This window comes from Bubalus kerabau, chromosome 11, assembly GCF_029407905.1.
Source record: "Bubalus kerabau isolate K-KA32 ecotype Philippines breed swamp buffalo chromosome 11, PCC_UOA_SB_1v2, whole genome shotgun sequence".
NCBI lineage: Eukaryota > Metazoa > Chordata > Mammalia > Artiodactyla > Bovidae > Bubalus > Bubalus kerabau.
Genome location: NC_073634.1, coordinates 29619104 through 29642281, shown reverse-complemented (window position 1 = coordinate 29642281; position 23178 = coordinate 29619104). Strand labels below are relative to the sequence as shown.

Below are 23178 nucleotides of genomic sequence, written 5' to 3'. Positions count from 1 at the left end.
AAAAGAGAAAAGATGTGCCAAGTTTTCTAAATATTGAGATATAAAAACTGAAGGTAGAGCAGAAGTTCAGCATTGGAGAAGAGAACCAGTGGTGGGTCATAAGTGAAACTGTCCTGAACATAACTGGAAACCATTAAACAAAAGATCAGGGGTGGAAGGTATATCAGCGAAGAGATTATTAAATATCAATAGCATGCCTGGGTTTATTTTCTAACAACTTGAGGTTGGAGCTCAGGGATACAACTGTCCTGATTCTTTGCCTTCAGGTTCCCACAGGAGGAGAAAAAGTTCCTCTACTCGTCACACAAAGCAAGAAGGAAACTAAGGGGTCTCACTGAACTCAATTCCAATCTGCTTCTTGGAAAATGATCCAATTGACGTGTTTGGCTCTTTTTAAAAAAAAAAAAAAAACATTATTAAAGTATAATTTACATGCTATAAAAGTTCACCCATTTAAAGTGTACACCTCATGGTTTTGCATATATTAATAGAGTTGTGCAACCATCACCACGAGCAATTTTAGAACAGTTTCATCCCCCCAAAAGAAACTCCATATCATTCGGCACTCATTCCATATCATTCGGCACTCACTTCCTAGTCCTCTGCCAGAGGCAACTGTTAATCTACTTTCTGTCTCAATGGATTTGCCTGCTCTGGATCGTCCATATAAATGGTATCATAAAATATATGGGTTATTGTGATTAGTTTCTTACACTCAGGATAATGTTTTTGAGGTTTGTTGCACTGTAGCATGTATCAGTAAGTTACTCCTTTTTCACAGCTGAAAAGTACACCACATCTTGTTTATCCATTTATGGCTGGGTTTTATGTCAATATAAAACAATGCCTGAGAACAACAGTTTATAACACATGCTTATAGATCAACATTAGTGATAAATCTCTTTATAGATGTGAATTACAAGTCACATTAGTTATATGTGCATTCTCAGATGGATGCACTTGATTGACTTACAGAATAACACTGATTTCTAAGATATAAAGTTGCTAAACTCTAGTAACATCAAGCGGAAAAGGCAATGGCACCCTACTCCAGTACTCTTGCCTGGAAAATCCCATGGACAGCGGAGCCTGCTAGGCTGTAGTCCATGGGGTCGCTAAGAGTCGGACATGACTGAGCGACTTCATTTTCACTTTTCACTTTCATGCATTGGAGAAGGAAATGGCAACCCACTCCAGTGTTCTTGCCTGGAGAATCCCAGGGACAGGAGAGCCTGGTTGGCTTCCAACTATGGGATCACACAGAGTTGGACACAACTGAAGCGACTTAGCAGCAGCAGCAGCAGTAACATCAAGAATTCATAGTTCTGAAAAGTTAGTGAAAATATTGACACAGCAATACTTAATTATATATCCTATCCTGAGTATATAGTTCAAAGAAACTCTCTCATGGCATCATTTACTGAAGTGGAGAATTAAAGGCAATCTAGCGGAGTGGACAGGCAAAGTGTGGTGGATGTTTATGAAATACTGTGTATTCACCAGATGCAACAAACTGGATAAACATGCAGCAATGTGGATAAATCTTGCAATATTAATATAATGTTGAATGAAAAAAATCAAGAAACAGAATATAATCTTCATATACTACCCATTACAGAAATTCAGAATAAACATCCCAAAACAACAGTATGCATTTTGTAAGAATACATTAAAACAAACAAATACAAACAAAAAGACAAAGTGACCATGCAGGGACCAATGATAGTGTGTGTGCCATAAATTGAAATGTATGTTACTCATTACTTGAGGTCACAGTAGATATTTCTTTATTTTTCAAAATTATTTGCTGCCCCTACCTGCAGAATGATTATGCTTTTCCTCCCTATTGGCAACAAACTTTGTCATGTAAATTTCCCTGGTGAGACCCAGTAGGTACATATTTCACTTTGTCTCCTACAGTTGGTTTCAGATTTGCTTCATCATCCTGGGTCCTAGATTGAAGACAACATGGAACAAAGCCATAATAAACCCAAGATAAACATGTAACATGAAAGAAACTTTGGTGTTGTAAGCCACTGAAGTTAGGAGCGTGGGTTGTCTGTTATTGAATGTGACCTATCCTATTATGACTGATATATTCACATATATCTATATGACAATTAAATCACTTCCAAGTTTATTTATCCAAAACTACTGCATGGCACTGATATTATGAATATGGGTGGAGAAGTAGAAGTACAGCTCACATTTTGGGTATTATAAAATAAGATACATAAAATATGAGAAGAATTAAAGGGATTAATTTTTCTAGTACAAAGCACACTCGATGAGTTATAAAATGTGGGTTTTAATCTTATTCTTCCTACTTATTACTCAAATGCCCTAAGCCAAACCTCTTAACCATTCTGAATCTCAGGTTTCCTTATCTGAAAATTAAGGAAGGAAGCTGTACTCTAAGCTCTAAGGTTTTTTCCAATTCTGAGGTCTATGTTTCTACAACAAAGTAATATCTAGATGGGTTAACATGCAGTGAATAAAAATACAAAATTTAAAAAGATAAAAATTATCTACCCTTGTCTTAAATGGTTCAATACACCAAAATTTTTCACTTTTCAGGATATAACATTAGGGAAAGGACACCTAGGTAACTAAGAAAAGACTGCTTTCACAAATGCTAAAGTGGAAAAAGAATGAACAAAAGCCCAGATGTGGAAATCATCGCTATGTATGACAATGAAGGTAAAGACACAAGTGTGGCCATAATTGTTTGTGGTTATAATGCAGAGTATCAAACAGCAGAGCAAAGACTGTGATTGATGAAAGGCCTTGATCTGGACCAAGGTGTAAGCATTTGGTATCACCAGCCCATGGCAGCACATTGGATACAAGTGGCAGAAGACAAGTAGAAGAAAGCCACTGGGTTTGAACTTGGGTTACTGAAATGGTTGAGAACATGAGGGAAAGAACAAGTCAAGGAGACTCCTAGAAAGAGTAATCAACACAACAGAACCTGACACATAATAAACATTCTATAAACTTTTGTTGACTGGATACAGATCCTGCAACTTTTCAACTAAGAATTTTACCTCACCAAATATTTTCAAATCAAACACAAGACCAACTTTTGATGAATCATATTACCAAGACCTTGTCTCCTCCAGTAAACATCACCTCCCATGAGATTAGGATCCTAAGAAGGTTGCTTTAGACTTTTTCAATCACCAAGCAAACAACAGGGTGCGCTGAGGAATGAGCTACTTAATGTCAGTCAAGACCTCAGATGCTGTTTCACATCCTGTTACGGATATCCCACATCATCCCCAATCCTTGCTATAATGCTAGTTAGATGCTATACTCGGCAGCCTCTTTAGTACCTTTACAGGTTTGCTGCTGCTGCTGCTGCTGCTAAGTCGCTTCAGTCGTGTCCGACTCTGTATGACCCCATAGACGGCAGCCCACCAGGCTTCCCCGTCCCTGGGATTTTCCAGGCAAGAACAATGGAGTGGGTTGCCATTTCCTTACAGGTTTACCTATTTGTATATACGGGAGAAACACTGCTGAAAGGAAGAGAAGTCTATATGTACTCACAGTTCATAGTTCTTATTTGTAATTCAGCAAACAATTTCAGCTCATATCATGAACTCCTTATTGCCAAAAGTGAAAGTGAAAGTGAAGTCGCTCAGTCCTGTCCAACTCTTTGCGACCCCGTGGACTGTAGCCTACCAGGCTTCTCCATCCATGGGATTCTCCAGGCAAGAATACTGGAGTGGGTTACCATTTCCTTCTCCAGGGGATCTTCCCGACCCGGGGATCGAACCTGGGTCTCCCACATTGTAGGCAGACACTTTAACCTCTGAGCTACCAGGGAAACCAAATTCAGACTTAAATTGAAGAAAGTAGGGAAAACCACTAGACCATTCAGGTATGACCTAAATCAGATTCCTTATGATTATACACTGGAAGTGAGAAATACATTTAAAGGACTAGATCTGATAGAGTGCCTGATGAACTATGGAATGAGGTTCGTGACATTGTACAGGAGACAGGGGTCAAGACCATCCCCAGGGAAAAGAAATGCAAAAAAGCAAAATGGCTGTCTGGGGAGGCCTTACAAATAGCTGTGAATAGAAGAGAAGTGAAAAGCAAAGGAGAAAAGGAAAGATACACCCATTTGAACGCAGAGTTCCCAAGAATAGCAAGGAGAGATAAGAAAGCCTTCCTCAGCGATCAATGCAAAGAAATAGAGGAAAACAACAGAATGGGAAAGACTAGAGATCACTTCAAGAAAATAAGAGATACCAAGGGAACATTTCATGCAAAGATGGGCTCGATAAAGGACAGAAATGGTATGGACCTAACAGAAGCAGAAGATATTAAGAAGAGGTGGAAAGGATACACAGAAGAACTGTACAAAAAAGATCTTTACTACCAAGATAATCACGATGGGGTGATCACTTACCTAGAGCCAGACATCCTGGAATGTGAAGTCAAGTGGGCCTTAGAAAGCATCACTACGAACAAAGCTAGTGGAGGTGATGGAATTCCAGTTGAGCTATTGCAAATCCTGAAAGATGATGCTGTGAAAGTGCCACACTCAATATGCCAGCAAATTTGGAAAACTCAGCAGTGGCCACAGGACTGGAAAAGGTCAGTTTTCATTCCAATCCCAAAGGAAGGCAATGCCAAAGAATGCTCAAACTACCACACAATTGCACTCATCTCACACGCTAGTAAAGTAACGCTCAAAATTCTCCAAGCGAGGCTTCAGCAGTACGTGAACCATGAAGCCAGGCTTTAGCAGTGCATGAACCGTGAACTTCCTGATGTTCAAGCTGGTTTTAGAAAAGGCAGAGGAACCAGACACCAAATTGCCAACATCCGCTGGATCATCGAAAAAGCAAGAGAGTTCCAGAAAAACATCTATTTCTGCTTTATTGACTATGCCAAAGCCTTTGACTGTGTGGATCAATATAAACTGTGGAAAATTCTGAAAGAGATGGGAATACCAGACCACCTGACCTGCCTCTTGAGAAATCTGTATGCAGGTCAGGAAGCAACAGTTAGAACTGGACATGGAACAACAGACTGGTTCCAAATAGGAAAGGAGTACGTCAAGGCTGTATACTGTCACCCTGCTTATTTAACTTACATGCAGAGTACATCATGAGAAACGCTGGGCTGGAAGAAGCACAAGGTGGAATCAAGATCGCCAGGAGAAATATCAATCACCTCAGATATGCAGATGACACCACCCTTATGGCAGAAAGTGAAGAGGAACTCAAAAGCCTCTTGATGAAAGTGAAAGTGGAGAGTGAAAAAGTTGGCTTAAAGCTCAACATTCAGAAGACAAAGATCATGGCACCCAGTCCCATCACTTCATGGCAAATAGATAGGGAAACAGTGGAAACAGTGTCAGACTTTATATTGGGGGGCTCTAAAATCACTGCAGATGGTGATTGCAGCCATGAAATTAAAAGATGCTTACTCCTTGGAAGGAAAGTTATGACCAACCTAGATAGCATATTCAAAAGCAGAGACATTACTTTGCCAACAAAGGTCAGTCTAGTCAAGGCTATGGTTTTTCCAGTGGTCATGTATGGATGTGAGAGTTGGACTGTGAAGAAAGTTGAGTGCCGAAGAACTGATGTTTTTGAACTGAGGTGTTAGAGAAGACTCTTGAGAGTCCCTTGGACTGCAAGGACATCCAACCAGTCCATCCTAAAGGACATTAGTCATGGGTGTTCTTTGGAAGGAATGATGCTAAAGCTGAAACTTCAATACTTTGGCCACCTCATGCAAAGAGTTGACTCACTGGGAAAGCCTCTGATGCTGGGAGGGACTGGGGGCAGGAGGAGAAGGGGACGACATAGGATGAGATGGCTGAATGATGCACATGAGTTTGGGTGAACTCTGGGAGTTGGTGATGGACAGGGAGGCCTGGCGTGCTGCAATTCATGGGGTCGCAAAGAGTCAGACACGACTGAGCGACTGAACTGAAATGAAACAATTTCTTGTCTCAAAGCAACATATAACAATGGACATTGTTGTCCATTCTTTATTTATCATCATCCAAGTACCTCTTGCTTTGGGGTTAGTCATATTTCAATTAGTATTCCTCTTCACAAAATGACATGTCTTTCCAGGTTTCTAGCCATTATATATTTCTTATTCCTAACATCAGTTCAGTTCAGTTCACTTGCCCAGTCGTATCTGACTCTTTGCAACCCCATGGACTGCAGCACACCAGGCCTCCCTGTCCATCACCAACTCCCGGAGTTTACTCAAACTCACGTCCTTTGAGTCGGTGATGCCATCTAACCATCTCATCCTCTGTTGTCCCCTTCTCCTCCCGCCTTCAATTTTCCCAGCATCAGGGTCTTTTCCAGTGAGTCAGTTCTTCGCATCAGGTGGCCAAAGTATTGAAGTTTTAGCTTCGGTATCAGTCCTTCCAATGAATATTCAGGACTGATCTCCTGTAGGATGGACTGATTGGATTTCCTTGCTGTCCAAGGGACTCTCAAGAGTCTTCTCCAACACCACAGTTCAAAAGCATCAATTCTTTGGTGCTCAGCTTTCTTTATGGTCCAACTCTCACACCCATACATGACTATTGGAAAACCCATTGCTTTGACTAGATGAATCGTTGTTGGCAAAGTAATGTGTCTGCATTTTAATATGCTGTCTAGGTTGGTCATAACTTTTCTTCCAAGGAGCAAGTATCTTTTAATTTCATGGCTGGAGTCACCATACGCAGTGATTTTGGAGCCCAGAAAAATAAAGTCTGTAACTGTTTCCACTGTTTCCCCATCTATTTGCCATGAAGTGATAGTGTTAGGGGAAGCACACTGATTGAAACCACCCATCCTGGCCAGGCACGTAGTAACCATTTGCGTGAGTTGTTCTACAATAGGAGGTCTGGGTAAGGAACAGGGAACTAATAAGCCTCCACCAACCAGAAAAGTTCGGGAAAGGTCAAAAGGAGACACCACCTGTCCGACCACCTCCCAGAATCCTTCTCTCTGGCATCCATCTTGGCTGAACAAGGTGTGCCCCACCAGGAAGGACTCTGAGTCAGAATGATTGGCTAAAGACAACCCGGAAACTAATCCCATCACCATGAAACCTGAGACTGCAAGCCATGTGACAGAGCTGTTCTCCTGGGTTCCCTTAGCCTGCTGCTCTCCGCCCAGGTGCCCTTTCCCTATAAAATCTCTTGCTTTGTCAGCACATGTGTCTCCTTGGACAATTGATTTCTGAGTGTTAGACAAGAGCCCAGTTTCGGGCCCTGGAAAGGGTTCTCCTTCCTACAACAATAGGACCAGACGCCATGATCTTAGTTTTCTGAATGTTGAGTTTTAAGCCAACTTTTCACTTTCCTCTTTCACATTCCTAACATACCTAGCCCTTGTTTGGAAGATTTGACTTTGGATGATAAGTTAGCACTTAATTTTGTATTATCTTGTACTATTTTTTGTTTATTTATTTTGGGTTAAATTGTGAGAGTATGCAATGGCTATTTGGTCAGTTGGAGAAGGACGTCTTTCTCAAGAGAGATAATGAAAGTTCAAGAAAAGAAAGCAAGTTATAGGAACAAGAGTGGATTTAAAGTATTCTAATACTTCGGAGAAGGCAATGGCACCCCACTCCAGTACTCTTGCCTGGAAAATCCCATGGACGGAAGAGCCTGGTAGGCTGCAGTCCACGGGGTCGCTAAGAGTCGGACATGACTGAGCGACTTCACTTTCACTTTTCACTTTCATGCATTGGAGAAGGAAATGGCAACCCATTCCAGTGTTCTTGCCTGGAGAATCCCAGGGATGGGGGAGCCTGGTGGGCCGCCATCTATGGGGTCACACAGAGTCGGACACGACTGAAGTGACTTAGCAGCAGTAGCAGCAATACTTCAAAAGTAGAGAAATCAATGAATGGGACTATAAATAGTGACTTAATTCTAATCAACATTTTGAAATTCACAATAGCATTTGGCTATAATAGTGCTCAATATATTTCAGAGTTACTTTCCTAGGGCAGGTGATATTTTATTATTACTACTATTATTAAGCAATAAAACATAATGGTTAAAAGCTCCTCCAAGTTAAATCTTCATAGATGACCACAGGCCCACAGATATCTTGACTGCAACTTCATGAGATCCTAAGCCAAATCACACAGAGAGTAAAATCAGCTTTCTTGAGTTGCTGACCACCAAAATTGTGCGACAATACACATTTATCAGTTTTTTAAGCCATTAAGCTTTGGGATATTTGTTATGCAGTATCAGCTAACTAATGGGCTTCCCAGGTGGCTCCATGGTAAAGAATTTGCCTGCCAATGCAGGAGGCATGAGATGCAGATTTAATCCTTGGTCAGAAAGGTCCCCTGGAGTTGGAAATTGCAACTAGCTCTAATATCCTTGCCTGGAAAATTCCACGGACAGAGGAGCCTGGCAGGCTACAGGGTTGGGGGTTGCAAAGAGTCAGACATGACTGAAGCAACTGAGCATGCACACATGCACACACACACACCAGCTAAGTAACACATTCCATCCAGCAACTTCTCCCTACATTTCATTGGCCAGAATTATCAAAAGGCTACCCACAAGCCCTAAGGGTGTACAGATAAGTATTTTTACTGAGCACTCTTGCCCAAAACAAAACTTGAGTTCTGTTTCTGTTATTAAGGAAGAAGGAAGAGGAAATGGACATCAAATACGGCTACTTCAATTCTCACCTTGTACTTCAATCCAATCTTCTTTGGGAAGAAAAATGGTCTTCAGAGAGGAAGAGAAAGATAAACAGCATAAAGAAGAAAATGCAGGCTACCATAAGTAAGGAAATAATAGGGGACCTAGTAGCTGCTTTAAGAAGGTTTGAATCTACAGACAGAGCAATCTATATTCCACCATGCTAACTAAATTTAAAACTTCTACTTGTAGTCCTTTCTGGAATCCACTAAAGAATTATGACAAATGGGAGAGAAATAGCAAACAGAACTATAGAAATGCTATTGTGATTTTTTTGGAAGAGTTAAATAACTATATATAAAAACTTGAAAAGTAGCTTAACATTCATGATAAAATTCTGTAACAGATTATTAACTGGGTGCTTCAAACATGTTTAGAGAATAATGCAATGTTCAAGAGAAGACAACAAACATTTGCAAAGAATAAGCATGGGAAGTGTCAGAGACTCTTTCTTGCTCCTAACCTTGCCCTTGACTCTTCCATATTTTTAACAGTGACTTATGACATAAAAGGGATGCCTATCAAATGCTCATGTGACACATCTGGGAATGATACATATAATAACAGAATCAAAATTTTAAACGATCTTGACAGCTTACAATACTGTCATTCATACATCCGACAATTCTAAGAAGTTATTTCATCGATTTAATTTTTGTCTCCTCAAAGATACTAAATTCATCAGGGTATGACTGAATCACACACTTTTTCAAAACCTCCTATGGTATCCAGGGAAGCCCAGCTTCCCTGGTGGCTCAGAGGTTAAAGCATCTGCCCGCAATGCAAGAGACCTGGGTTCGGTCCCTGGGTCAGGAAGATCCCCTGGAGAAAGAAATGGCAACCCACTCCAGTATTCTTGCCTGAAGAATCCCATGAATGGAGGAGCCTGGTGGGCTACAGTCCATGGGGTCGCAAAGAGCTGGACACAACTGAGCGACTTCACTCTCACTTTCATGGTATCCAACACAGAAGCTATTTCATTAATATTTAGAGAACTGAGTTGAACTGTATCACGTACACATGTAAAAAAGTTGAGAATAAATCTGTCACCAATGTAACATAATATCCTCTTACTTTTCTTTCAGGCTGTATTATTTGTCTTCTTCAAAGACCTCTTCAAAATCGAATTTTTCTAGCATATGCTTTCTGAGCTGCCCTCAGTCCTTTAAAAAAGACCTCAATGGATAAAACTTTACAGGATACTTAAAAACCTTTGCAATTTTTTATTTTTATCTCAGTATTCTGCCCAGTCTGTGCCATTAAGACTTTAGGCTCACAAGGCAGCTTCACTAGTATTTTAAAGCTTTCCCCATACATGCAAAGTGAAAAGAGATGCACACCCCCTCTGCAGAGCTGCACAACATAACATTTTCTTGTTACAATTCAATATCATTGCAGCAAGATAAGCACACCCCATAGTCTAATTTAACAGACACGAAGAAGTCAAGCTCTATTGTTCAATGTCACAGCCAGCCAGCCCTGCATGATCAACCTTTATTCTTTTCTGGCTTCATTATGAGGATGATGCCTTTCAACTGTAGTGACTAAACCTGTTAAAGTGACTAAACCTACAAAGCAAGAAATTTATAGAACCTTTATAAGAGTAATACTGAACAGCTTAAATGTAAAACCTACAATTAAATTCCAAAACTAAGCACTTCACCCCCAAGAAAATGCTAAGTAGTTCTTCAGCAACATTCCTGATTTACATACCCCAAAGATGACAGGACCTATATACATGCTGCCGTGATATTAATAGCAATTTCCTCAGGTAATGTTCACTATAAAACATGGTAATTTTAACCCATGCGTTGCAAAACTAATAAATTGCCCCTTAGCATACCAGGGACAGGAACTATGCTTTTTCATTTTCAAAAAGCCTCCTTTTGTCAGATGAAAAAGCCCCAAGAGTAAAATATTTCAGTGTAGTTCAGTGATAACAATGGATGTGCCATTAGATTACCATACAAGTGAATAAAGCACCAAATGATAGCGAACAGTTTTTCACACTTTAGATTTTGATGTGAAATGAGTCTAATTATTTATTCATAGACTTTTCCTCTAAGGAGTTCAAGGCACTATATTTTAAATCTTTAAACACATATTTCATAAGCTCTAAAATCTACCAGGTAGAACAGAAGAACGTGTGACAGGGAAGAGGATAAAGAAAAGCAGCACAAAGGAAATGGCAGCTGGAAGAACTGAAGCATGTTTCAAACAGTGAGGTGGGATGTTTTATTCATTCATTTATTCTTTCAGTCAAGCACTGATGAGAAGTCTAGGTCTGTGCTAGATGGTAAGAAAATAAAAACAACCTCTGCTCCAGAAGCTCACCAGACAGAGAGGTGACATACAGAGTGATAATTACAATATGTGCCAAGTGTTACAACAGAAGAATAAACTAAGCACTGTGGGAGCTTAAGGGAAGGAGCCACTGGCTTGAAGGAATCTGGAAAGGCTTTAACAAGAAGGCAACATTTCAGTCATATCTTTAAAAGGAGTAAAAGTCTATCAGAGAACCGAGAGGAAAATCTTCGAGGCAGAGATATGGAGAAAACATTATACTGAAATATTGGGTTGGCCAAAAAAGTTCATTATGGGAAAACTCGGACAAACTTTTTGACCAATCCAATACAATTTGTAGCAAAAAAGTTTGACCTGTTCAGGGAGTACTGAGAAACACAACATGGCTTAGAGGCAACAGATGACACTTGGCACTTGGAAATCACTGGCTTCAAGTTTATCCTGTGAATAGACAACAAGGATTCCATAGTTATGAAAACTCGAGCACAAGACTGATCAAAGAAAAATTAACACATCTAGACAATAAATATACTTACAAACAATGTGTATTTATGTATCCCACCAGGCTCCTCTGTCCATGGGATTTCCCAGGCAAGACTACTGGAGTGGGTTGCCATTCCCTTCTCCAGGGGATCTTCCTGGCTGAGGGATTGAACCTGGGCCTCTTGCATTGCAGGTGGATTCTTCACCATCTGAACCACCAGGGAAGTCCATGTATATACTATATGTATTTACATATGGACTATATAAATATATACAGTTTTGTTATATATATTTGTGCATATGTGTATATATTTGATACCTATGTAAATACATTATTTAAGCTATGCTATAAATATATATGTACCCAATGTATATATTTACACACACATACACACAGCTCTATGGGGAATTATAACCAAAGCTACTAGACTTCTGATCTGCCATCTGCTAGGGCCCCTGATGCTTTTGCAAGGCAGCTGGAAGAGCTGCGTCACACACGTCTTCTCCCTCAGTCACGCCATCTACACAGTTCCTTCTTCTCTGAGATCGAAGTGTCTCAAGTGAAGGTGAACACTCAGGCCAATTCTGCTGATGTTCTTTATCCCCAAGCTTCTACCAGCACATCCATTCAGCAGCGAGGGTAATACCTGCTTTTCAAGGGCCAACTTGAAGACTGGCCCAGCTTCTTTAAAGTGCTAAAGGGCAGCCTCTTTTGCACCCCATCAATCCTGTGTATAGTTGCACAACACAGGTGCTGAAAGAAAAAGAAAACAAAACAAAGCTTAAGCCTCACAAGTCCAGTTGAAGAGGATACTTTCCTTGCCTTTCTATCATTTCAAGTCTAAAAGCTCCTATATCAAAACACACAGAACACTGTGGCGTGGAAGATTTTAAAAGGCAAGAAAGGTTTGCAGCTATAAGTTCCCAAATCACCTTCGACAGTAAAACCAGTTGATATGAGAAGAATATTTATATCAAAAGATTTACACAGATTTAAGGAAGAAGACCTAGTACTCCCTAAATCTGAATTAGGTGCATAACAATTCATCAAATTTAAAAGGCATTATATTACTCACTCTATATTAGGTTAAATAAAGCAAAAACAGGAGAAAAAACAGCAAGAGACAGTTAACCATATAACTTGCCTTTTTAACACTGTTAGTCAGCTGTATTTGTTGGATACACAAGATGATATGCTTGGTGCGTGTGCACATGTTCAGTTGCTCAGTCATATTCAACTCTTTGAGATCCTGTAGATTGTAGCTCGCCAGGCTCCCCGTCCCATGGGATTTCCCAGGCAAGAATACTGGAGTGGGTTGCCATTTCCTCCTCCAGGGGATCTTCCCGACCCAGGGATCGAACCTGTGTCTCCTGCATTGGCAGACAGATTCTTTACGTCTGAGCCACCTGGGAAGCCCTCAACATGCTTAGTACTATGACACACGTACCAGAGGGAAAGCAAAGACAGTCTTAGATCTCAAGACTTCTCTATTTGAAAGCTTGATGACACAAGCTGAGGGATTAAGACTCTGGAGTCTTCATTTTGGTTATAGCCTGGATTGCATCACCCAACAACACTGGTTTAAGCAAATCAGTCATAATTTAAAGGTCAAAGAACTTTCTAACCCTGAAAATTCACAATGTAAAGAGAAAGAGTATCTCTATGTTTTCTAGCAAGTCAAATCAAAAGGTATGAACTTCAAGTATTCAGAAATCTCAGATTTAAAGAGACTTGAATATAAACAAGTATTAAACACAAGAAAAGTGTTACATTTAAAAGGGAGCTTATTCATGCTGTTTATGGGGAACAAGGAGAGACTTTATTTTTGGGGGCTCCAAAACCACTGCAGATGGTCACTGCAGCCATGAAATTAAAAGACACTTACTCCTTGGAAGAAAAGCTATGACCAACATAGACAGCATATTAAAAAGCAGAGACATTACTTTGCCAACAAAGGTCCGTCTAGTCAAGGCTATGGTTTTTCCAGTAGTCATGTATGGATGTGAGAGTTGGACTACAAAGAAAGCTGAGTGCCGAAGAATTGATACTTTTGAACTGTGGTTTTGGAGAAGAGGCTTGAGAGTCCCTTGGACTGCAAAGAGATCCAACCTGTCCATCCTAAAGGAAATCAGTCCTGAATACTCATTGGAAGGACTGATACCGAAGCTAAAACTCCAATAACATTTCAAGTTTAGCCACCTGATGTGAAGAACGGACTCACTGGAAAAGCCTCTGATGCTGGGAAAGATTGAAGGTGGGAGGAGAAGGGGACAACAGAGCATGAGATGGTTGAATGGCATCACCAACTCGATGAACATGAGTTTGAGCAAGTTCTGGGAGTTAGTGATGGACAGGAAAGCCTGGCATGCTGCAGTCCATGGGTTTGCAAAGAGTCGGACACAACTGAGCGGCTGAACTGACTGACTGATTCTGGCATAAGATGCACTCAACAAATATTTGCTGAATTAATCTTTTACTTAGCTTAATCTTCCTACGTTTTCCCAAACTACCAATTTTCGCATGATATTAGTTCATGTTCACATGAAACAAAAGCCATCAAATGCAAGCTAAAGGCAGTCACATCATAATACATATAAGTAATTCTAATTAGTTGAGGATCCACTTTAAACTCAGAGACCTTTATTTTTGTTTGTTTATTCTTTAGATTGCTCCAAGGATTGCCCATACATTGTTTCAGATTTTTATAGCCTCCGTTTGTAGCTACAATGTCCTCTTTTCAGTTCCATTCTGAAGAACTTCATTCCTTCAAATGAAGACTGTTAACACTGAAGGATAAAACATGTCTTACGCCCTTAGACGGGCATAGGTTTAGTGTCATGTTGTTCATATCCACATTCTGCCTCTGTAATTTACTGGTAATGTTACTGTAAACAAGTAACTCAACTTCTCTAAACCTCAGTTTCCTCTTGAAAAATTTGCAAAGACTAAATGAGATAAGGAATGGAAATCATTTTGGATAGAATCTAGTATACAATAAATGCTCAGGAAACGTCATCTGAAAACTGCCCATACGTCAGACTTTGGCGGTTTGGCTTAGTGACTGACCTACACAGCAAACCATTCAATATCCCCTCTGTCGCAGGACTGTGTGTTTGGTCCACTACGTACTACTTTTTTTAAAAGGAAGGGCAAGTATGACAAACAAAAGCCACCCTCACTACCTAAACAATGACTCAGAATCTTTGCTCTATAATTTGATAATACAGATAATAATATTTAACTTTTTTTTTTGGTCTTTTGTAATGTCATTTATGAAGCTTTGGGAGCTGATTTTGTCCTTGCAGCTAACTGAGCACTGGGAGGAAAGCTTTGAGAAGACTACCCTCCAAAAAGCAAGGACTGGTAGGCCACTGTGGCTCCTGGGCTTAGCAGCACACCCATCCATTCAGCAGGCATGTTCTAGCCTGCTAATAGATACAAATATCTCTTTACCTTCTTAGTTCAACCAAAACAATATGTACTGAGTTTCTCAAAAGGAATATCACTAATGGCTTGAAGAAAAATAGAAAAATGTAAACACATGGACCCAAGTGAGCTGAATAAAAACACAATACTAGCCACATGGTTTGAAAGTCCCAGGGCTCCAGCTATTCCTCATGCCCCATTAGGAGGACAACTACCCCTCCCCTCCTGCCTCCCGCTTTCCCCCTTCCCCCCCATACTGCTTGGGGCCTCTTTAGGAAAAGGGCTGGAGTCTGTGTCCCTTCGGAGAAGGCAGTGGCAACCTACTCCAGTACTCTTGCCTGGAAAATCCCATGGACGAAGGAGCCTGGTAGGCTGCAGTCCATGGGGTCACTAAGAGTTGGACACGACTGAGTGACTTCACTTTCACTTTTCACTTTCATGCATTGGAGAAGGAAATGGCAACCCACCCCAGGGTTCTTGCCTGGAGAATCCTAGGAGCGGGGGATCCTGATGGGCTGCCGTCTATAGGGTCGCACAGAGTCGGACACGACTGCAGTGACTTAGCAGCAGCAGCAGCTGTGTCCCTTAAGCCAGCTAAAACTTTAACATGGGCTTCCCTAGTGGTCCAAAGGTTAAGAATCTGCCTTGTAATGAATGCAAGAGACACCAGTTCAATCCCTGGTCTGGGAAGATCCCACATGCCATGGGGCAGCTGGGCACATGAACCGCAAATACTGAAGCCCGAACATTCTAGAGCCCGGTGCTCCACAACAAGAGAAGCCACCACAAAGAAAAACCCAAGAACCACAGCTAGAGAGTAGCCCCTGTCCTCCAGGACTAGAGACACCCGCACACAGCAACAAGACCCAGCGCAGTCCAACATCATCATAATGATAACAAATAATAACAATAACAAAACAAAATAAAAAATTTTAAATACATTAAAAAAAAACCACTTAAATGTTAATAAAGGAGTTGAAGAAAACATTCACATCTAGGTAAATATAAACTATCAACAAAAATCTTGGATACCTTGTATCAACACATACAAGCTGCTATTTCCTTAAGAAATGAAAAAAAATTTTCTCAGCCATACTTTAGTATTCCTCAGTAAGATGTGTACTATAAAAAAGGGGAATCAGTAATCTGCAATATCAAAAATATAGGGACAAAATGCTAAGCACTCATATATCAAGAAGGTAAGATTTTTTTTTTTAAATAAAATTAAACACTCAAGGATGAAATTAAAATTATATGTTATGCATTCTGTAACTGTCAAATCTACTTGCAATATAACCTTTTGTTTTTGCTGTTATAAAATGAATAGTTTCAAAAAGTTGAGTCTTCCAGATATCTAGAAATCACTAAAAATATTAACACTTTATTTTGATTTCTTTAATGAAAATCTAAGATGTCATGTTTTCATGCCTTCTCAAATAGGGTATAGAGAACATAACTTGTCCATGTTCTTGATGTTTGAAAGTCACTATTATAAATTATTTTACTGACTATAATTAACATAATCCAGAGAAAATATTTAGGGCTTACTGACATTGCCCTAAATTAGAGATTGGCAAACTAAAAACTCTAGGTCAAATTTGGCCTCCCACTAGCTTTTTTCTAACAGCTTTTATATTTTTAAAGGTTTCTTAAAAAAAGTGAAAACAAGAATACGTGCTAAAGACCAGGTATGTGTGGTCTTCACTGCCTAAAACATGTACAAGTATTAGTGGTTCAGTTGTGTCGGACTCTTTGCAACCCCATGGATTGTAGCCCACCAGGCTCCTCTGCCCGTGGAATTCTCCAGGAAAGAATATTGGAGTGGGTAGCCATTCTCTTCTCCAGGGGCTCTTCCTGACCCAGGGATTGAACCTGGGTCTCCTGCATTGCTTCACCATCTGAGTCACCAGGGAAGCCCAAAAACATTTACTATCTGACCCTTTAGAGAAAAAGTTCGACAACCCCAATGACCTTTGTATATTAATCTGTTCTCTTCCTTTCTCTCACCTATCTGAGGAGGCAGAGGCTCTGGAATAAGAACTATGTTTGAGTCCCAGATTAACCACATGCTATCTGTATGCCTTTGGGCACTAACTTAATCTCTCTGAGCCTCTGTTTAATCATCTGTAAGATGGGAATAAACAGAACAACTTCACAAGATTTCTAGGAGAATGAATGAGGTCCATTCAATAAACAAAAGCCATTATTATCATCATGCTTCATTAGACAAAGACTACCTACAAACAGAGGATATACAACTTTGTAAAAGGAAATAAGGTAGAATTCAGTAAACTATGTTGTAAATTTTCTTTAAAAGGTTCTTCTGCTATATAAATTAAAACATCATGAACTTTCTTTAACCTTAATATTAAACATTCTCAGTTCTTAAAAGTAGTAAATTTGACTAAAAGCTAAAGACATGCCAAATAATAGCCATGACAGTCAAGCAACCTTCTGAATTCAGAAACATAGTGATTAAGTCACTACTGGAAAGCCAGGATCTATTTTTGATTCACTTGGATCACCTTTATTTCACATTTTTTAACATCAAAGCAAAACACAGCATAATTTCAGGCACTGAATCATCATCAAACTGAGTTGCAATTAAGGGTAAGAACATCATTAAATTTTAGGTAATGCTTGCAATTGTAAGTAAGCAGTGCCTTTCTATTCTTCTGGAAAATGTCATTTAGGAGGTTTCAACAATTCTCCTAAACCTAGACTGTAAGTGCCACGCTTGAATTTTTTTTGGATGCATGCCCAACAATAAATGATCCACAATGATCTGAGGACAGCACTCCCATCTAAGAACTTAATCAGATTAATGATGTATTTGTTTTATAAAAATGAAGTACATTAAGCCTGAGAATACCTAATTTACATACTAAATGGTTGCTAGGGACCAAAAATACTAGTGGTTTTTATAAAACTAAGGTTATAAAATTGTCTATTGTCTTGAAATCTGTTAGTAAATAGCACTGAAATGCAAGATAATAAACAAATTTTCACTAGTAGTATTTATGTATGCAAATTCATGAGCTGGTGTACAGTTGTTCAAAAGAAACTAACGATGCTCATATTCCAAAATATATGTGCCCCCCCCAAAGACTACATGATGCCATTATGTAAAGTTGGAAATAGCAACAAACTTACTTCTGTTTTCTAATTGACTTGACCTCAACTGTGATTAACATTCTACTCCGATTTTTTCATTTCTGTCCTAGTTTAATATATGCAAACACAAACAGTAAATTACCAGTCTAGGTTTCTGACACTTTTGTTGGAAACCTATTAGCAACCTTTATCTAAAAGGGGGAGGAGAGCTTTCATAAAATAGCAGAATTTCATCAAATCTTTAAAGGAGGAGAATTAACAGCATCTCTGGATGTCCTCTGATGGATCTCTCTCTCTCTCTCTCTCTCTCTCTCTTACACACACACACACACACACACAATTACCTCCTTCATTCAACAAACCTGTGTTTATTGAACTTGGGAGGCAAAATGAATAGGACAAAGCTACTACCCCATCTGCTGAGGAGATTGGCAGGTAAGCAGATAATTACAATATAATAGGACAACTGTTTACAATTAGGGTATAAACAGAGCTCTGGGCACAAAGAGAAGCCAGCCATCAACCCTGCTAGGGGACATGAGATAAGCCCCACAGAGAAAGTAGCAGTTCACAGTTCCTGTCACTGATAAGATGGAATGACATGTGCAGGGAACAGTGAGAGCAGAGAATGGGGAGGATGCTGAAATCTATAGGCCTAAGGATATCTATAGATATTTTAGTTTAAAAAAAAGATTCAAATTTCATGTACATTAAGCAAGACATAAAAATTGAGGCTACTTTGAATTAGGTGACGTATTTTTATACAGAAATTTAATTCAGTATCCAGTAAATACTAATTAAGGAAAGACAGGAGATTTTAAAAAAGTGAATTTTTTAAAAACCTGGAAAACTTCATTAAACATGGAACTTTAAATTTAAAAAATAAGTTGAATTCAGGTTCAAATATCAATTGTATAGGCCTTAGAAATATGCATGCTACAAAATAAAAAATTAGAATACCTGTAGACAAACATGGAAAGAATACAGGTATATCAAATGGAATTAAACCATGATATTTTTTGCTTTAAAAATCTGGGAAATGTTAGGATGAGAGTGGCAGAAAGAACAAGAGCTTGAATGAGAGTAAAACATTAAACAGTTTATAGAAAAGGTTTATGTAAACAAGAGCTAGAGGAAGGGATTAAAATGATCATATCACCATATCACATAATCATTTCACCACAAAACAACAGACAGCATTTACTGAACCCTTATCTGCATAGGACTTCCCTGGTGGCTCAGATGGTAAAGCGTCTGTCTACAATCCAGGAGACCTGGGTTTGATCCCTGGGTCGGGAAGATTCCCTGGAGAAGGAAATGGCAACCCACTCCAGTACTCTTGCCTAGAAAATCCCATGGACGGAGGAGCCTGGTGCAGGCTACTGCCCATGGGGTCGCAAAGAGTTGGACACGACTGAGCGACTTCACTTTATCTGCGTATATGAAATGCTATGGAAAGTACTAGCATTTTGTTCAATGTCTGAAATGTTGGCCATCCAGCTTGAGACCATCTATTTAGTTAAGGGCCTGCTGCCCAGCTGCCATGGTTAAAATTTTGTTCAAAGAAAAGGGATGTTCTCCATGGCAGCTTTACTAGCTGGGCTTTGCACAAGGCATCCATGTTCATGAAAGATTTTTCTGATACCAACCCAGTCAGACACATTTATCCACTTCCCCCTCAATATCCATACATATGCCCCCTCTTACTGTCTTGGATAATTCACTCATTCAATGTAGTGAATTTATGCATGTATGTTTTCTGTTCATCTTTATCTCTTATCTATGTTATAAACATTTGGTATCTATTCACAATCTTAAACAAAAACAACATATTTAAATAAGTTGATAGGAAGAAAAGGAATCAGGGTACCATTCTTAAGGATCTTAAAGCATGCTTCACAAGAAAGAAAAAATAATTCAAGGAAACACAAGAACTGTAGAAAATTTAAATAAAGGAAACACTGAAAGCCAAGTTATGTACACAGTAATATAGAGGTCCTTGTGTAGTAAAACTTTGTTTTTGGTACTGCACGTCAATTTGCTAGGTGCAAGCATAGAGATAATAAACATATATACAGAATCTGGCAAAGTCCTAGGCACCTAATGTTTCCTGATAATAATTCTGATAGAGAATAAAAAATAGCAAATATGTCAACGGGTGGAACTTGAATAGAGTAAGGAAGTAGATGATTCACAGCAACCAGGCAAGGCTTAGTCAGTTGAGAGATAATGCAGATCAGACTGCCAATGAGAGCACTATTTCAGAAGGAAAACAAACCCCAGTCAAATGTCCCAAGATGTGTTAATATTGAAAGACAAAGATTTGTTACTTTTAGAAACAACGAATTCCTACAGAAGGATAAACCTATTGCTGAGCCATCTGCTATTTGCACTTCGCATAATAAATTCAACAGACGGGTGCACCCCCTGTGCTTCCTATAAACAGATGGTTTTTTAAAAGTCTAAAATATCCTATCAATGGAGACCACAACTAACACCAAAATTAAAAAAAAAAATCCCACACAGCCCACAGTTGAATACTTGGTTTCTTTTCATTCCGCATACACATAATAAAGATGGCACTGCAAATCCTAGACTCCCATCCTTCTGTTACCATGAGAGCAACATCTTTTCTTTGTGAAACACATTTTGTGAAAACAAAGGAAGACTATTCAGTTGAACTGGTTAAGCATCTTTTGTACCTGGAATGTTGATGATATATCTAGCTGGCAGGCAGAAGCAGTATGGCTAATAAATAGCTCACCTACTTCATTTACTTACAACACACACACACACACACACACACACACACACGGTGCACAGACACCAGCACACAATGAATGCATTCATATGCAAAGGACGTGGCAGAAACCTATTACAGCAAGATACCTGATTCTAAGATATTTCCCTTAAATTTGGGAGAAAATATTACTTTTGAATGAATATTCTGATATTCATTTGATTCATTTGATATTCATTTGATATCTGAAAATGTTAAAAAAAAATCTACTCAGAAGCACTTCCTTATATAACTATATTCAAGAATGTTCTCAAAAGTTCATCAAATATTAGCATTTACGCCATAACCAAATCATTCACTCACATGACATTCATACACACAGTAGTTATTTTTTTGGTGAACAGTTTGTGGGTCAGCAAATAGAAGGTATTTTTATATGGAACAAAGGCAAAATTGAAACTTAAGACAATTTTTTTCTATTTTGCCCCAATATAAAGTGTTGTGAATTCTCAGAATGTCACACTTTTCCATTCTCTTCATAAGAAACATTCTGGCTTGAAACACTTTTTGTACACAGCTTATGAAAGTCCAGGAAGATCACGAAACACTTCTCACACCAATGACAACTTTGATTTGAAAGCGATACATTTAAAATTTATAAACAGTAAAATAATGAAAGCTCCACTATACTTATTACTTAGTTATTTTAATTAATCTGTCTTAATTTCTATTATACCAGTCACAAATGTCCTGATTTTGGCCTACCTAAATCAATAATATAGACATTTATGTATAAGATATGCCCTGGAAAAGGAAACATAAATATGTTTCAAGTCCATTGTATAAATATTCCCCACTATTTTAAATTGAACTAAAATTAATAAGAAAATATAAACTAATAGGTAGACTAGTTCTAATGTAGTATGACTACATTAGAAAATGAACAAGGTGTCAGATTCTTCCCTGCTACCTAGACCACCACATTAGTGAAATAGCATACAAGGAAACACCTTTTTGAAGTTTAATGATTACCATGTCATGTCTCAATATAGCTGACATTTAACCATGCCCCAGGTATTAAGCACTTTTCATTTAATTCTCACAATCGCCTGAGAAATCCACAGTAACATCTCAGTAAAAGAGGAAAATACTACTTTGAAAGCGCATGATTATTAAAAAAAAAAAAAAAAAACTACATGAAAAAGGTAACCCAAACAGTCTCTACAGTCATCAGAAGACTAATAGTTGAAGAAATCATTTGAATCTATTATAGAGGGAAAATTAACTTAAAATTTAAGGCAAATTTGCTATATTAGTCTAAATGAAGACTTAGTCTGACCTGTACCTAAAGTATCAAACAAAGTTTCAGAGAGCCATAAAATAATACACATCAATTAATCATCATCATCTACTGAGTCAAACATTGGAAAATAATGTCAAGAAGTTACCCTGTAATTACTTTGTGGCTCCTTGAAAACCCATTTGACATAATCACTCTCTGACAGCTGCAAGAGGGAAAATGTTCTATTTCTTCTCCCACCAGTACCCTCTTCTGAGAGCCAGGGGCATCACTTCTCAGCACTTCCTGATCTGCCAAATGTTTACGAGGGAAGTGTGTGGGGTGCCTCTGTAATCAGTGCTCCTGAGGCCGGTCAGGGGTTGAGAGTTTCCAATCAAAGCTGCGGATTCAGGAGAGTCACAGTTAGGGGACAGGCAATGGGCTTATTATTACCAGTGCACAGGGAGGAAAATTACTCAAGCACAAGAAAAGAGTATCTGGTTTTATCTAAAAGACCACTGGAATATTTCCCTCCCTTCTGTCTGTGACATTACATTTCCATTTACAAAAGAGACCTCCAGTCTCCACTACATTACATATGTTAAACAGGTAATACATTAAGTGGGTTGTTTGCCCATATGTGGGTCAAGAGTTATTCTAAACTGTGACTCCTTCATGAAAACTAGGTGAGAAGTTACATTGTCCTAAACTCATCTGACAAAGCCTGTACTTCCATCTAAGATTTTCCGACCGAGGCCGACAGCTGGAATTTCTGCCGACACCCAAGCTGAGGGAGGCTAACTAAAACTTACTCTGAAATAAACCACCGTCTCTTCAACAGCTCACGCCCAAGATGGGAACGTGGTACTCCATTTCTTCTCTGAACACTTACCTTTGAGCTGCCACCACCACACCCCAGGGGAGTGTCCTCTAGTTTATTACAATAACCGCTTGGCACAACCGCTGAAGAAAGGCCTAACCTTCTGATGGCGCAGCGCGATAGGCTTAGACCCCACTTTTTCAGCAATACAATGTGAGAGGAGCCGAGAAAAAATGTCCTGCAAAACAATCCTGTTGTGAGAAACTGAAGCTTTATATTGAACTGAGAATACCTGTGCTCTTATCAT

General features: G+C 39.1%; 1 protein-coding gene and 1 long non-coding RNA gene across 3 annotated transcripts in view; both read right to left on the bottom strand.

The window, feature by feature from the left end:
* Positions 1-23178, bottom strand: part of CAMKMT (calmodulin-lysine N-methyltransferase) — a 411952-nt gene that overhangs the window by 317264 nt on the left and 71510 nt on the right. The gene's annotated exons all lie outside the window — the stretch shown is intronic.
* Positions 398-22985, bottom strand: LOC129622998 (uncharacterized). The gene is made up of 3 exons (XR_008700240.1): positions 22944-22985; positions 12139-12245; positions 398-8115 (listed from the first exon to the last, which is right to left on the bottom strand). It is a non-coding gene; the product is annotated as an uncharacterized LOC129622998 (long non-coding RNA).